The 14,885-nt window shown below is 40.8% G+C and overlaps 1 pseudogene; it reads left to right on the forward strand.

Annotated features, from left to right (window-relative positions):
- LOC143550869 (ABC transporter B family member 15-like) lies at window positions 1–11,841 on the forward strand (annotated as a pseudogene).
- The last annotated feature ends 3,044 nt before the right edge of the window (window positions 11,842–14,885 follow it).

Here is a 14,885-nt window from a genome sequence, read left to right on the forward strand (position 1 = left end):
ATGGCCGAGGTTCAAGGAAAATACACAGTTGACACTGAATTCAAACCGAACCTGGTAGATGAATGGTTTGAAGAAGGCTCCTGTTGGTGGACAAGTCAGGAAGTAGTGCCTGAGTCGAATCCGTTGAAGGTAACCTTGGAATCATCTATTCACTACGTGAAAATTGACCTTTGGCCAGTGTGCCGTAGGCCTTTAGCCACACACATTTGGTTCAGGTCATATGTGGCCAAAGGTCGCGACACCGTGGGTATGATATGGCCACAAACAGTTTTTGGTGGCCTTATGTGGTAATAAGTGTGGCTAAAGGGTACAGGCATTAGTTGCTGGCCATCAAGAAGCCTCTCCAATAAGTGTGGCTAAACGGTAGAAAATGGCCACATGAGTATTTACTATGAGTGACCATTGCACGTATATAGCCACATGAATTAATGTTTCAGCCACATGAATTTTATAATAATGTGGCCAATAGGGTTGTGTTAAGCGTGCATTGTGACCTATACCGTGTGGATATAGCAAATCAATGGCCACTTAAATTTAATAATAGTGTGGCTAATTATATTATATAGACACTGGATATTACATTAAAAGTGGCTAAATATATTTACTTGCCACTCAAAAACTCCTTTGTAGATTATAGTGTGGCCATTGTCTTACCGTTTGTCACACAAAATGTTTTTCCTAATTTAAAGTGTGGCTATTGTCAAACTTTTCGTCACACATAGTGAAGTATTGTGTGGCTAATCATAACTTATAGACACTGGAGGTTATTGTAAATGTGGCTAAAAATGTGAACTTTCTAGTCAAAAACTCTTTTATAGTTTGTGGTGTGGCCATTGTCTTACCGTTTGTCACACATAATGCTTTTCATAATTTAAAGTGTGGCTATTGTCAAACTTTTCGTCACACATAGTGACGTACTGTGTGGCTAATAATATCATATAGACACTATAGGTTGTTGTCAATGTGGCTAAAAATGTGAAGTTGCCACTCAGACACTCTTTTGTGGTGTGACCATTGTCTTACCGTTTGTCACACATAATGCTTTTCCTAATTTAAAGTATGGCTATTATCAAACTTTTCGTCACACATAATGAGGTACTGTGTGGCTAATAATATCATATAGACACCGGAGGTTGTTGTCAATGTGGATAAAAATGTGAAGTTGCCACTCAATGTGATAATCGTCAATTTCAGGTTAACTCCGTTAACTCCGTTAACTCAACTCCGTCAATTCAAACTTAAAGATCACTGAATCTATAACGCACACCTCATTACATTTAAACTAGGGTTTAAATGACGCTTAACACTTACTACATGTGTAGTCTTTCGGGAATTGCACCGAAACGCAAACGAGTTGACGCGAACGATTGGTGAATAAACGAAAAACGTCAAAACAATAATTATGTGATAATTATGTGTTAGACTTATGTGTTATGTGATAACATTGTTATAAACGTTAACTCAATGTGCTAGAACTAGTTAATTAAGCTAGAAGTAACATTTGGAAGTTGAGGGACTAAAGTGTAACATGTTATTATTATTAATAACAATAAACCCTAACTCTCTCTTCTCCCTTTCACTCTACCCGACGGCAGCCCTCCCCCTCCCCTCTCTCGCGATCGGCAGCCTCACACACACACATATACACAAGATCTTTCAAGTTTGATCGAAGATTAAGGTGCTAGGAAGGTATAAACAACTATCCTATGCATTCTTCTTGCTTAATTTCGATTTTTAATGGGTTAATTGTGAACCCTAGGTTCCGAAAATTTTCATATATGGTGCTCATATGATTTGTTTGATTAGATGATGTATTGATTGTGATTTGATAACTAGAATTGATGTTATCACATGTTAATTGTTTGTGTATTTGATTTGAGTTCAAGTAAAAACCCTAATCATGTATGTAATGTGTAATTGATGTGCATGGATAGTGATTATGGAGTCTAGAGTGTTATATGAACGGATTATAGTCTATAGATGGTTAATATGTTGAGTTTTGTTGCAAACAGTTTCTGGACAGATTGTGTTGTTGATGTTCAATTGACTGTAACGGGGTGTAAATGTGAAAATTGGTTGAGATTATTGATACTACCGTAAACTAGGTTGAGTCTAGTTTCTAAAGAATATAAATTTGCAATTTTTGAACGTGTAAAAGTTAACTTTTATGATTTTACAAAAACGTTGTGCAAAGCTGAGTTGTTAGACCTGCTGTTAGGTTGTTTTGTAAATATTATATCTCATGAACTACAAGGCCAAATGGGTTGGTTCCACTTCTGGAAGTTAACTTGTTGAGTTAAGAACCAAACCCAATTGGTCTTGCATTGTTGGATTTTTCATTTAACGGAATTTCAAATAACATTCTGTTGCGCATGAATTTGACTGTTATGAGCTTGCTGTAATGTTTTGATCATTATGAGAAATCTATGTGGAATAAAAATAAAATAAAATATGTTCTGGAAACCTAACAAATGCATGCTTTTGTGATGATTTTTGGTAAATTCATTGAGATGCTATGATCGGTGGAATAGTACAATCTTTCAATTAGAATTTCTGTCTCGGTGAAACTAGCTGCTGAATTTTGTGAAAATGCATGAAACATGATAATTGCTAGTTAATTGTTATGATTTGACCAAATTTCCCCTGCGGGGAATACTTGCTAAATAGTTGTCGTGTTTTGACCAAATTGCCCTTACGGGGAATAATTGCTAGTTAATTGTTATGTGTGACCAAATTGCCCTTACGGGGAGTAATTGCTAGTGATGTACATTATTAATACATGACACGTAAATAATTGCTCACACATGTAATGTATCACGAATGTACTTGTTAAAGTCACACACGATTCACAAACGAAACACGAAACACATTGTGTGCATAGGTATTATGTGCCGAGTCTAGAGACTCGATAATAGTTCCGACACTTAGAAAAATCTCTTTGTTGTTATAGAACGCTAGAGAGAGTTTTTCTGTGACGCGCATCCTTTGGTGATTTATTTTGGGAATTCTTCGCAAACAGTGAGTTCACTTACCCCTTTTAAACTGTTTTCAAACGCTTTTCACTTGGGGGAGATAACATACTCCGAAAACGCTTTTAAGATTTTGTTAAAATAAATTATATATCACTTGTAAAGACTAAGTGGCAAACGCAATAACTAAAGTCCTTCATTCACATCGAACCGTTTAATATTGGATAATAGCGAGTCATTGTTGAGTAGTACTACTGGGTTTGACAAACCCCACCCAACGCTAAACTCGACTGGAGGTCGAGTGGGTGTAATCTTGGCTAAACACATACCATGGTCGGGATAGACCTGGTGGCAAGGCAAATGAAAAACAGTCAGCTTCGGTGTCGAACACTTAGTAATACTTGTTTTATAGGCTAGCTACCTATAGATATATAATTGACATAACACTATCTGGTAACGCAAAACGCTGAAACGCAAAACGCTGAAACGCAAAACGCTGAACGCAAAACGCTGAACGCAAACGCTAAACGCTTTATTTTATATAAACTTGTGAACTCACCAACCCCGTGTTGACACTTTTAGTATGTTATTCTCAGGTAGCCGAGGCGGGCGCGCGGTTTAGGATCATGCATTGCTTGAAACACTTTTAATTATGCAAACTTATTTTAAACTGTTATCATTGGGTTTTAAGTCGTCCTGCGTGACGCAACATTGGTTTCTATGGTTTTACGCTTCCGCATTTGATTACTCGTAAATGTTTTTATGGTTTGATTATAACTAATGAATCCGATCTTGTTAGTTCACACCCTCTGACGGTAAAACTCCGTTAGTGGATTTTGAGGGTGTGACAGATTGGTATCAGAGCCATTGGTTATAGCGAACTAAAAGCTGCATGCATACTAGACTATAACCGCGACGACCCATTAGTTATAATGATACGCACTGCATATGTTTGTGTAGTCTTTGTAATCTTATCTCTTTACCTCTTTCACTCATACGCGCGCATACATGGCTTACCTGTAGGGATGTCGACGCCACCATCATCATCATCCGATCCGATGACTCGTGCTCATGGGAAGGAACCGCAGTTACCTACCTCATCGCCACCCCGTGTAGTCCCGGAACTCGAAGCTCCTGCACCGAAGAGGTATCGCTTATCCGGAGGCATGTACGAAAACGAAGTTAGCTGGGATTGGTACCCTAATATGATCAGACGTATGATCTATCGTGAAAAAGTTCCCCCATTACCACCCCCGAACCATCCTGCTTACCCCAACACCCTACCACCCATAACCGAACCTGTAGAGCGAGTTCTCGCAGCTGTTGTTTCTTGTTTGGAGCGTGATGTTGGTTACATGCGTTATACGAGAGCGAACGTATCCGGACTGTTAAAGGATGGAACCGAAACTAAAGAGGAAATTTCCCGCCTGACAGCGGCCATGAAGGAAATGCAAGAGGCTAGTGATCAACAGATGAAGATTTTGAGAAAGATGCAAGCCGAGATGATAGACTTGCAAGAACAACTCCAAGTAGCAAGGACTCGAACTGAGATAGCTTTAGAGCGTTGCGATATCTTACAAATGCAAATTGTTCAGAACACAGCCGAACCTGAGGCAGAGCCTGAGGCAGGGCCTGAAGAGGAACTCGAAGAAGATCCCGAAGAGGAGCCTGAGGAAGATCCGGAGGAGGAACCCGAAGATGAACCGGAGGAAGAACCGGCTGAGCCGGAGGCACACTCAGAGGTGTCCTCAGACGATGACATCTGAGAATGATAACACTTAGATGTCTGGAAGAAACGCTGGACACGGACGTGGCAACATCAACTTGACTGCAGCAGAACTCCAAACTCTGCTGAACGACCATGCGGCGGCCGCTCTAGCCGCACATGTTCAGAACCAGGCTGGAGGTCCAATTGGAACATGTACCTTCAAGAATTACCTTGACTGCAAGCCCAGTACGTTTAAGGGCACCGAGGGAGCTATAGGCTTTCTGCGTTGGGCTGAGAAGGCCGAATCGGCGTTTGAGATGTGTAATTGTCCCCCTGCCAGTAGGGTCAAATTTGCTGCTGGAACACTCGAAGATTCTGCCCTCACTTGGTGGAATTCAAACGTGCAGATCCTTGGATTGGAACTGGCTAACGCTATGAACTGGGAAGAGTTCAAGAACATGATGGGAGAAGAGTACTGTCCTAGGGAGGAGATTGCAAAGTTGGAATCAGAGTTTTGGTCATTGAAGATGGTGGGTTCGGAAATCGAAGCCTACACCACCCGTTCTCACGAGTTAGCGGTGATGTGTCCACGGATGGTAGACCCGCCGAGTAAGAGGATTGAAATGTATATTGATGGGTTAGCACCGCAGATTCAGGGCATGGTGACGTCTTCCAGACCAGCCACGATTCAACAAGCGATTCGGTTAGCTCACAAACTGACGGATCAAGCAGTGACCCAAGGTGCGTTACCACATAGGGGTTCAACCACTAAAGCCCGTGACAACCCGAACACTGGCAACAGCAGTAACAACAACCTGAGCAGCGGAAAGAGAAAGTTTGACAACACCAGATCCTCATCCCCGAACCCCCCACAGCAACAACACTACCGTAAGCCCGAATTCACCCGGAGTTTCAACCATCATGGTCACAACAACAATAACAACGGTGGCGTGCAGGGTTCGAGCGGCTATGCTGGGAAATATCCGAAGTGCAACAGGTGCAACTATCATCAAGCTGGCCCATGTGACCGTGTCAAGTGTCTGAGATGCGGAAAGATGGGTCACCAGGCAAAGGAATGTAGAGGAGACCTTGCGGCAAAGGGTGCTCCTAAACCGCCTATGACGACTAAGGGATGTTTTGAGTGTGGACAAGAGGGACATTTTAAGAAAGACTGCCCCAAGCTGAAACAGAACGACAACAATGGAGGTAATGGAAGTGGCAGTGGTGGTGGAAACAATGGAAAAAGGAAGAGCTTTTGTTATTGGGTCGGGTCAAGCCCGCAATGATCCGTACGTGGTGACAGGTAAGTTCCCTGTGAACGATTGTTTTGCTTCTGTATTGTTTGACACTGGAGCTGATAGGAGTTTTGTGTCGAAAGCCTTTAGTCAACTCTTAGACCTAACTCCAACTCCGTTAGATGCTAAGTTTCCTGTTGAATTAGCTGACGGTAAGACTATAGTAACGACTCATGTACTTGCGGGATGTAAGTTAAAACTGTCAGGTCATATTTTTGATATAGACCTCATACCTTTTACGCTTGGTAGTTTCGATGTCGTTGTCGGCATGGATTGGTTATCCGAGAACCGAGCAAAGATTATTTGTCATGACAAGATAGTCCCCATTACTACCCCTTCTGGCGAGATCATTTCGATCCGAGGTGAGAGAAGCGGCATGACCACCAGCGTCATTACCCTCATGAAGGCGTAGAAGTATCTACGAAAGGGTCATTCGGCAATTTTAGCGCATATTGTCGAGAAACCAGCGGAGGAGAAACGAATCGAAGATATACCGATCGTGCGAGATTTTCCGGAAGTATTCCCGGAGGATTTGCCAGGACTCCCTCCTATACGACAAGTCGAGTTTCAAATCGAGCTGACACCAGGTGCAGCACCCATAGCACGAGCCCCGTATCGGCTCGCACCGGCGGAGCTTCAGGAACTGTCCACTCAGCTGCAAGATTTGTTGGATAAGGGTTTTATCCGACCTAGCTCATCGCCATGGGGAGCCCCTGTCTTGTTTGTCCGAAAGAAGGACGGGACTTTCCGCATGTGCATCGACTACCGGGAGTTGAACAAGGTGACGGTCAAGAACCGTTATCCTTTACCCCGAATTGATGATCTGTTTGACCAGCTCCAAGGATCGAGTTACTACTCGAAGATCGATCTGCGGTCTGGTTACCATCAACTAAGAGTGCGCGAAGAAGATATCTCAAAGACGGCTTTCAGAACACGGTATGGTCACTATGAGTTTTCAGTTATGCCTTTTGGCTTAACCAACGCACCAGCCGTATTTATGGATCTTATTAATCGAGTATGCAAGGCGTACCTCGACAAGTTTGTGATTGTGTTTATTGACGATATCCTGGTCTATTCCAAGGACAAGGTTGACCATGAGGAACACTTAAGGGTAATTTTGGAATTATTGAAGAAGGAACAACTGTACGCAAAACTCTCGAAATTCGAATTTTGGCTTCGCGAGGTTCACTTTTTAGGACATGTGATCAACGTGAACGGTATCCATGTCAATCCCGGTAAGGTAGAGGCCATCAAAAACTGGGAAGCACCTAAGACTTTGACTGAGGAGCGGCAATTCCTAGGACTGGCCGGCTACTACCGGCGTTTCATCGAAGGATTTTCAAATATTGCTCAACCTCTCACCGCTTTGATTCATAAAGGCACTAAGTACAATTGGGGTGACGCGCAAGAATCCGCTTTTCAACTGTTGAAAACCAAACTCTGTAGCGCCCCTATTCTAGCCCTACCCGAGGGAACGGAGAATTTTGAGGTACATTGTGACGCATCGATACAAGGTCTCGGTTGTGTGCTGATGCAACTCAAGAAGGTTATAGCCTATGCCTCTCGACAACTACGGATTCACGAGAAGAACTACACGACCCATGATTTGGAACTCGGAGCTGTGGTGTTTGCCCTTAAGATATGGAGGCATTACTTTTACGGTACCAAGTTTACCATTTACACCGACCACAAGAGTCTCCAGCATATCTACGATCAGAAGGAGCTGAACATGCGACAGCGTCGTTGGGTCGAGTTGCTTAAAGATTATGATTGTGCCATCAAGTACCACCCTAGCAAGGCCAATGTAGTGGCCGACGCCCTCAGTAGAAAAGAAACCGATAAACCCAGAAGAGTGCGAGCATTGCAACTCACGATTCATGTCAACTTACCCGACCAGATTCGCGATGCCCAACTCGAAGCTTTGAAAAATGATAATCTTCCATCGGAACTCATGCGGGGCATGAACAAGCAACTTGAAACCAAATCGGACGGGTCCGATATTTTGAGAACCAGATTTGGGTTCCACGACACGGAGAGTTGAGAAAGCGTGGCAACTTTCAGTGGGGTGTATATTATGGCATTTATGTTGCTATGGAGGCTAGCACTTGTTGCGCTTCCGTTTGTCTTAGTTTTAGTAATACCTGGTTTAATTTACGGAAGGATTCTAACGAGGTTATCAAGACAAATGAGGGAGGAGTATAATAAGGCTGAGACGGTGGCACAACAGGCGTTTTCTTCAGTAAGAACAGTGTATTCTTTTGTGGGTGAAGAGAAGACCATTAAAGAGTACTCTGATGCACTACAAGGCACGGTGAAGTTGGGTTTAAAGCAGGGGTTGGCTAAAGGGCTTGCGATTGGCAGCAATGGTGTGGTTTTTGCTGTATGGGCTTTCTTGTGTTGGTAAGGTAGTAGATTGGTAATGTACCATGGAGCTAGAGGAGGAACTGTGTGGTCAGTTGTAGCAGGGATTGCTGTTGGCGGGCTGTAAGTTTCTTTTTTTCTTTTTTTGGTTCTGGCTATTCATCGACATATCAAATTACAATTTCAGATAATGAATTTAATAATGACAGAGCACTTGGTTCTGCAATGTCCAACGTGAAGTACTTCTCGGATGCTATGGCTGCTAGCAATCGTATACGAGAAGTGATCAAAAGAGTTCCCTCTATTGATTCAGACAACATGGAAGGGGAGATACTGCAAGAAGTGCATGGAGAAGTTGAATTCAAGAACGTTGAGTTTGCATATCCCTCAAGGCCCGAGTCTTTGGTATTCAAAGACTTTAACTTAAAGGTTCCGGCAAGGAAGACAGTGGCGTTGGTGGGTGGAAGCGGGTCTGGTAAGTCTACAGCAATTGTGTTGTTGTTGAGGTTTTATGATCCCAGCGGAGGAGAGATTTGTGTGGACGGGGTGAGGATTGATAAGCTTCAACTAAAATGGTTGAGATCACAAATGGGGTTGGTGAGCCAAGAGCCTGCTATGTTTGCCACCACCATAAAAGAAAACATACTTTTCGGCAAGGAAGATGCCACCATGGAAGAAGTCATTGAAGCTGCCAAGGCTTCGAATGCCCATAACTTTATCTCCCAGTTGCCGCAAGCCTATGACACGCAGGTTCCTTTTTCCATCATCTGTATCCTAAAATATCAAAAACATAAAAAATATATACCCTATAAGGTACGTGTATCCTTTACCCGCACATTTGTAAGTTATACGCATAAATGAACAATATCAAACTAATATGCTGACGTTTTTCTTTTATTTTGTATCGTTACACATGTAAGGCTAGTGCATAAACAAACAATCAAACTAACTTTCTCATAGATTTTTTTCAATTTAGTGACGTTTACCACATTTGAATGTTAAATATGCATGTTAGGCCATACACATTCAGTTTTTTAGCATAAAAACAGATAAACAATAGTCATTACATTTTTCCCTTTTCTTTCATCTTTAAATTTGTTAAGAATCGAAGTAAACAGGCAGATAGTTTCAAATCACTGGTAACCGTAAAACCATAATTTTCCAACAGTAATTTACTTTATTTTATGCTTATAATTGTTGTAAATTACAGGTTGGCGAAAGAGGAGTTCAGATGTCTGGTGGGCAAAAGCAAAGAATTGCAATTGCTCGTGCAATAATCAAGTCACCTTGTATCCTTCTATTGGACAAGGCAACAAGTGCGCTCGACTCAGAATCCGAGCGAATCGTTCAAGAGGCACTTGACCATTCATCCATCGGTCGAACCACCATCGTTATTGCTCACCGTCTATCCACGGTTAGAAATGCGGATATGATATCCGTGGTCCAAAACGGTCAGGTGGTAGAGTCCGGATCCCATCATGACCTCATTCAACTTGAAAACGGTCTCTACAAGTCACTCGTTCGACTTCAAGAAACCAAGCAAAATGATGAAACCCCTCCACAAGGACTTTCATCTATCTCCTCATCATTTGATGTTCACAACATGAGCAGCTATGGGCGATCGAGCTCTGTAAAATCAGTCAATCACAATGGAAGGGCCAACTTTACCTCATCGACCAACCAAAAAGTTTCCTTTAAGAGGCTTTTAGCAATGAACACTCCTGAATGGAAGCAAGCATTGTTTGGGAGTGTGTGTGCAATTCTGTTTGGTGCGGTCCAGCCAGTATTTTCCTTCTCAAAGGGGGCAATGATATACGTTTATTTTTTGAAGGATCACGATGAGATCAAACAGAAAACAATGACTTATACCCTATGTTTTGCCGCTTTGTCAGTTCTCTCGATGGTAATCAATGTCATTCAACATTACAACTTTGCAGCCATGGGAGAATACTTAACCAATAGGGTCCGAGAAAAGATGCTGTCAAAGATACTCACCTTTGAAATTGGATGGTTCGATCAAGATGAAAATTCAAGTGGGGCCATCTGTTCGAGACTTGCTACTGATGCCAATATGGTATGGTTTTACATCTAGTTCACCTTACCTCAAATAGTTTATCTTTTCAGTAATGTCTAATGATTTGATTTTCAAACAGGTGCGATCTTTGGTGGGTGATCGATCCTCACTTCTAATTCAAACATTGTCTGCAGTGACGGTTTCCTGTACAATGGGGTTGGTGATCGCGTGGAAAATGGCATTGGTTGTTATAGCGGTTCAGCCACTGATAATCATAAGCTACTATTGCAAGCAAGTTCTATTAAAGAGCATGTCAAAGAAAGCCATGAAATCACAAGGAGAAAGCAATAAGCTCGCAGCCGAAGCTGTCTCCAATTTACGTACAATCACCGCCTTCTCATCTCAAACACGAATCCTCAAAATGCTTCTAGGGACCCAAAAGGCACCAATGCGTGAAAGCATCCGGCAAGCTTGGTATGCTGGATTGGGGCTTGGGTTTTCTCAAAGCCTTGTCTCTTGTACTTGGGCTCTAAGCTTTTGGTATGGCGGGAAATTGATTAGCAATGGTGACCTTAGTGCAAAGGCGTTTATGCAAACGTTTTTGATCTTAGTGAACACAGGTATGGTCATTGCAGAAGCTGGAACCATGACAAATGACCTGGCTAAAGGATTTGATGGAGTGCAGTCGGTTTTCAATGTATTAGACCGTAACACCTTGTTAAATCCTGATGATCCTGAAGGTATAAAGCCCGAGATCATTACAGGACATGTAGAGATAAGTGATGTTCACTTCGCTTACCCAGCTCGGTCTGACATCATGATCTTTAACGGGTTCTCCATCAATATCGAAGCTGGAAAATCAACTGCTTTGGTTGGACAAAGTGGATCTGGGAAATCAACCATAATCGGGTTAATTGAGCGTTTTTACGACCCAATGAAAGGTGTTGTTAAAATTGATGGAATAGATATAAAGTCATACAACTTAAGAACTCTAAGAAAATTTATCGCACTCGTTAGCCAAGAGCCCATGTTATTCGCCGGTACTATACGTGAAAACATCATATATGGTGTTTCCAAGGAAGTTAGCGAGTCAGAGATTGTTGAGGCTGCAAAAGCAGCAAATGCTCATGATTTTATAGCTGTTTTGAAAGATGGTTATGACACTTGGTGTGGTAATCAAGGGGTACAACTCTCCGGGGGACAGAAACAACGCATTGCTATAGCACGTGCAATATTGAAAAACCTCACGGTTTTGTTGCTAGACGAAGCCACTAGTGCACCGGATAGTCGTTCGGAGAAAGTAGTGCAAGATGCCCTTGAGCGAATGATGGTGGGACGGACCAGCATAGTGGTGGCGCATCGGCTGAGTACCATACAAAGTTGTGACACCATTGCGGTTTTGAAAAATGGGAAGGTGGTTGAAAAGGGGAACCACGGGTCATTGCTAGCAAAGTGCCATCTGGAGCTTACTACTGTCTCGTTAATCCTCGATAATCTACTTCTGATGGCCATACTGAGTACTAAAATAAGGTAGGTCTCACTTGGTAGATCACGCGCAAGTGTTGGAAATAACAGAAAATTGATATATATTCTTTAATTAGCTTTTCAACTATCTACTGTTAAATATGGTTAAATAGCATAAACATACATTAAATACTTATCTTCAAAAGCTTGTGCATATCAGAATCATGGTTTATAACACCAATATTAGCTAATTTACATGTCTTGTACATCCATCCCAATATAGCGATGAAAACCAAAGCGTTAGCGTACATGCTCGGGTGATGCAAGCCGGTGCATCCTTACTTAGCTAATTTGATGCACAAACTCCTTTAAATAAAGCAATGCCTACATCCACATGAGAGATAGAAATCAATTAGAACAACTCTTGACTGCAACATTTAGCATTCTCGTAAATGTGTGAATTCCTTCAATTAGAACAAATACACAATCCAACAACACGAGAAACTGAACACTTACTTCAATCTCCCAGTGGTAATTTATTCATATAAACACATGTTCTTTGAGAAAGAATATTCGAATAGCTGGTGTGCGTCAAACAAAAAGATTTCAATTACATTTCAATTAATTGCTCTTTCGACAAGACTAGCTCAGCATATTCATACAAGAAAATGCTAAGATACATTTTCTTAAGAATTTTTTTCTAACGTCGGTACATTAAGGGGGTGTTTGGCCTAGCATTTTTAGCAAGGCTTATAGCTTTTTTTATAAAATAAGCTTAATTTGGTGTTTGACTTAGCTTTTTAAGCTTATGCTTATTAGCTTATATAAGCTCATTTGAAGAAGCTTATTTGAAGATGGTTTTTTAGCTTATTTGATATAAGCTTATTTGTTTAAAAGTGTAAATTACTCATCTGTCCTTAAATGGTGGTAGATTAGTAATTATTACTCTAACAAATTAAAGAATGTTGGATTTAACAACTTATTAAGACACATAATTAACTTGTAGAATATAAGTTAATCCAAACACTTAAAAGAAGCTTATCAAATAATAGAAAAAAAGCTAAAAGCTAATTTTATATATAAGCATAAGCTTAAAAATAAAAGCTAAGCCAAACACCCCCTAAATTAAAAGGTATAAAATTTGCCAAACTTGGTTGTCACTTTCAATGCATGCACAAGAATATATTGTGGGTGTTGTAATATGAATTTGAAATCCTAATTATCTATCTATCTATAATATATATAAACGAAACCTTTAAAAGCTCTCTGGTTGCTCCCTATATTTTCTGAGCCACCAGATTGTTTTATTTGTAAATAGAGGTTTCTCATGCATTTTACCCGAATTCACGGGTATGGGTCTCATCAAACCCAGATAACCCTTAAACAGGTTATAACATCTCATTAAACTAAAAAATAATCTCACCAAATATTTGATGTGAAAAGTTTTCAATATATCTCTACTTTATAAAATTTTCATATTAAATATTTGGTGAGATTAATTTTTAATTTAAATTTGTTTATAAAATTGTAAGGACAAATGCTAGCATCCTGATTCCATTCCATGAGAGGTAAAAATTACAAGATACGCATTTTTTTTTCCAAACCTTAGGTATGAAAATAACACTTAACTTCGAAATTAAGAAAAAGTGAGAAATTAAAAAAATACAAGATGACCATTTTACCCCTGACTTAATAGATAAAAAGACGGGGTTAGAAAAAGTACTAAAATGTCTGTTTCTGAGACCTGGAGTATCTAGTTGCAATGAATTCAAAAACGGTACTAAAGTTGCGTAATTAAACAAACCACATATATATAATGACACTTAACTCTTTTAGATATTTCTAGTATCTATAAATTATAATACAAAAAATGTGTGACCATTAACTACTTTTTTTTCACAACTGCAATTATGGAGCTTATGAATGCAACTTATTAGGCCTTGTCGTATACCTTAATACCAGGACGTTGAAGCTGATTTGGTAGTAAACGAGTGGAAAACCACTCCCTTCATAGATTAAAGGGAGTTAAATGCAAAATGGGTAAAAATGTAACGGGCTTTAAAGTTCTCTATATTCTTGTTTTATCCTTGAAGATATGTCTGGATCAGTTATCCTCCTGAAGAGCTCCAGAACCATGTCAAGGATCAAGGATCCTCAGAGGTTAGTATTATTAACAACTGTTTCACGTGTGTAGGTTATTGTTCAACAGAAGTAATGGCTTTGTGACTTGGTCTACCTTAAATTTCGCTACTGGAAGCTCCCAGCACGTGGTCAATGAACGTTGGAGGAATAGTGGAATAGTGGCGGATAGTTAGGACTTTTTGTTATATGTATTCTTTATAAACATCGAGATATGATCGATTAGAACTCACTTGTACTCTCACACACACTAGAGCAGAATTAAAAACTCTCTCTACACACTAGCTTACTTTGTATTATCGATCACAATCTCTAAACACTTGTAACCCTTTTTGTGATTAATAAATTGGTGATCGAAGAGTTGTCATCACCCGTGGTTTTTTTCCTTTAATCTGATCCAGGTTAAAGGGTTTTTCCTCGCAACAAATCGCTGTGTTCATCTCAATTTCGTTCGTATATTCATTGTTATCAATTTAGCACTAAACCTCACATAACGGATTTGGATACATTATCCTTAGCTGATTTTTATCCAAAACAATTTGGCGCCCATCGTGCGGCAATTGGCTATAATCCATATTATTCCTATCATTTTCAACCTTTTCATACTCATATCACTATCAATGGCCTCTCAATCAACCTCTGTTTCATCAACCATGCCGTCTACGGTTCCTCTCTCATCAAGGACTTTGCCGCCGATGCCTCTGCCAATCACGGGAGCACCACGGCCTGCCGCTGCTGGAAGCAAAACACAGCTGCCAGTCTTCCAGAGCTCAAGAACCACTGCTGCCACCCCGGTGGTTAGTACTAACAGTGATGTTTCTAATATGTTTTCGCTGGTAAAAGCATATATGGAGCAGCAGACCAAGAAGACTAAGAGGCCAGCGGAGGATCACACTCCTTTGATGCCCAGGATGCTGGATTTCACCACTCCAGGA

This window comes from Bidens hawaiensis, unplaced genomic scaffold (genome assembly GCF_021521415.1).
Source record: "Bidens hawaiensis isolate Kalapana, Puna unplaced genomic scaffold, B.hawaiensis_p1.1 tig00016190_1, whole genome shotgun sequence".
Taxonomy (NCBI): domain Eukaryota; kingdom Viridiplantae; phylum Streptophyta; class Magnoliopsida; order Asterales; family Asteraceae; genus Bidens; species Bidens hawaiensis.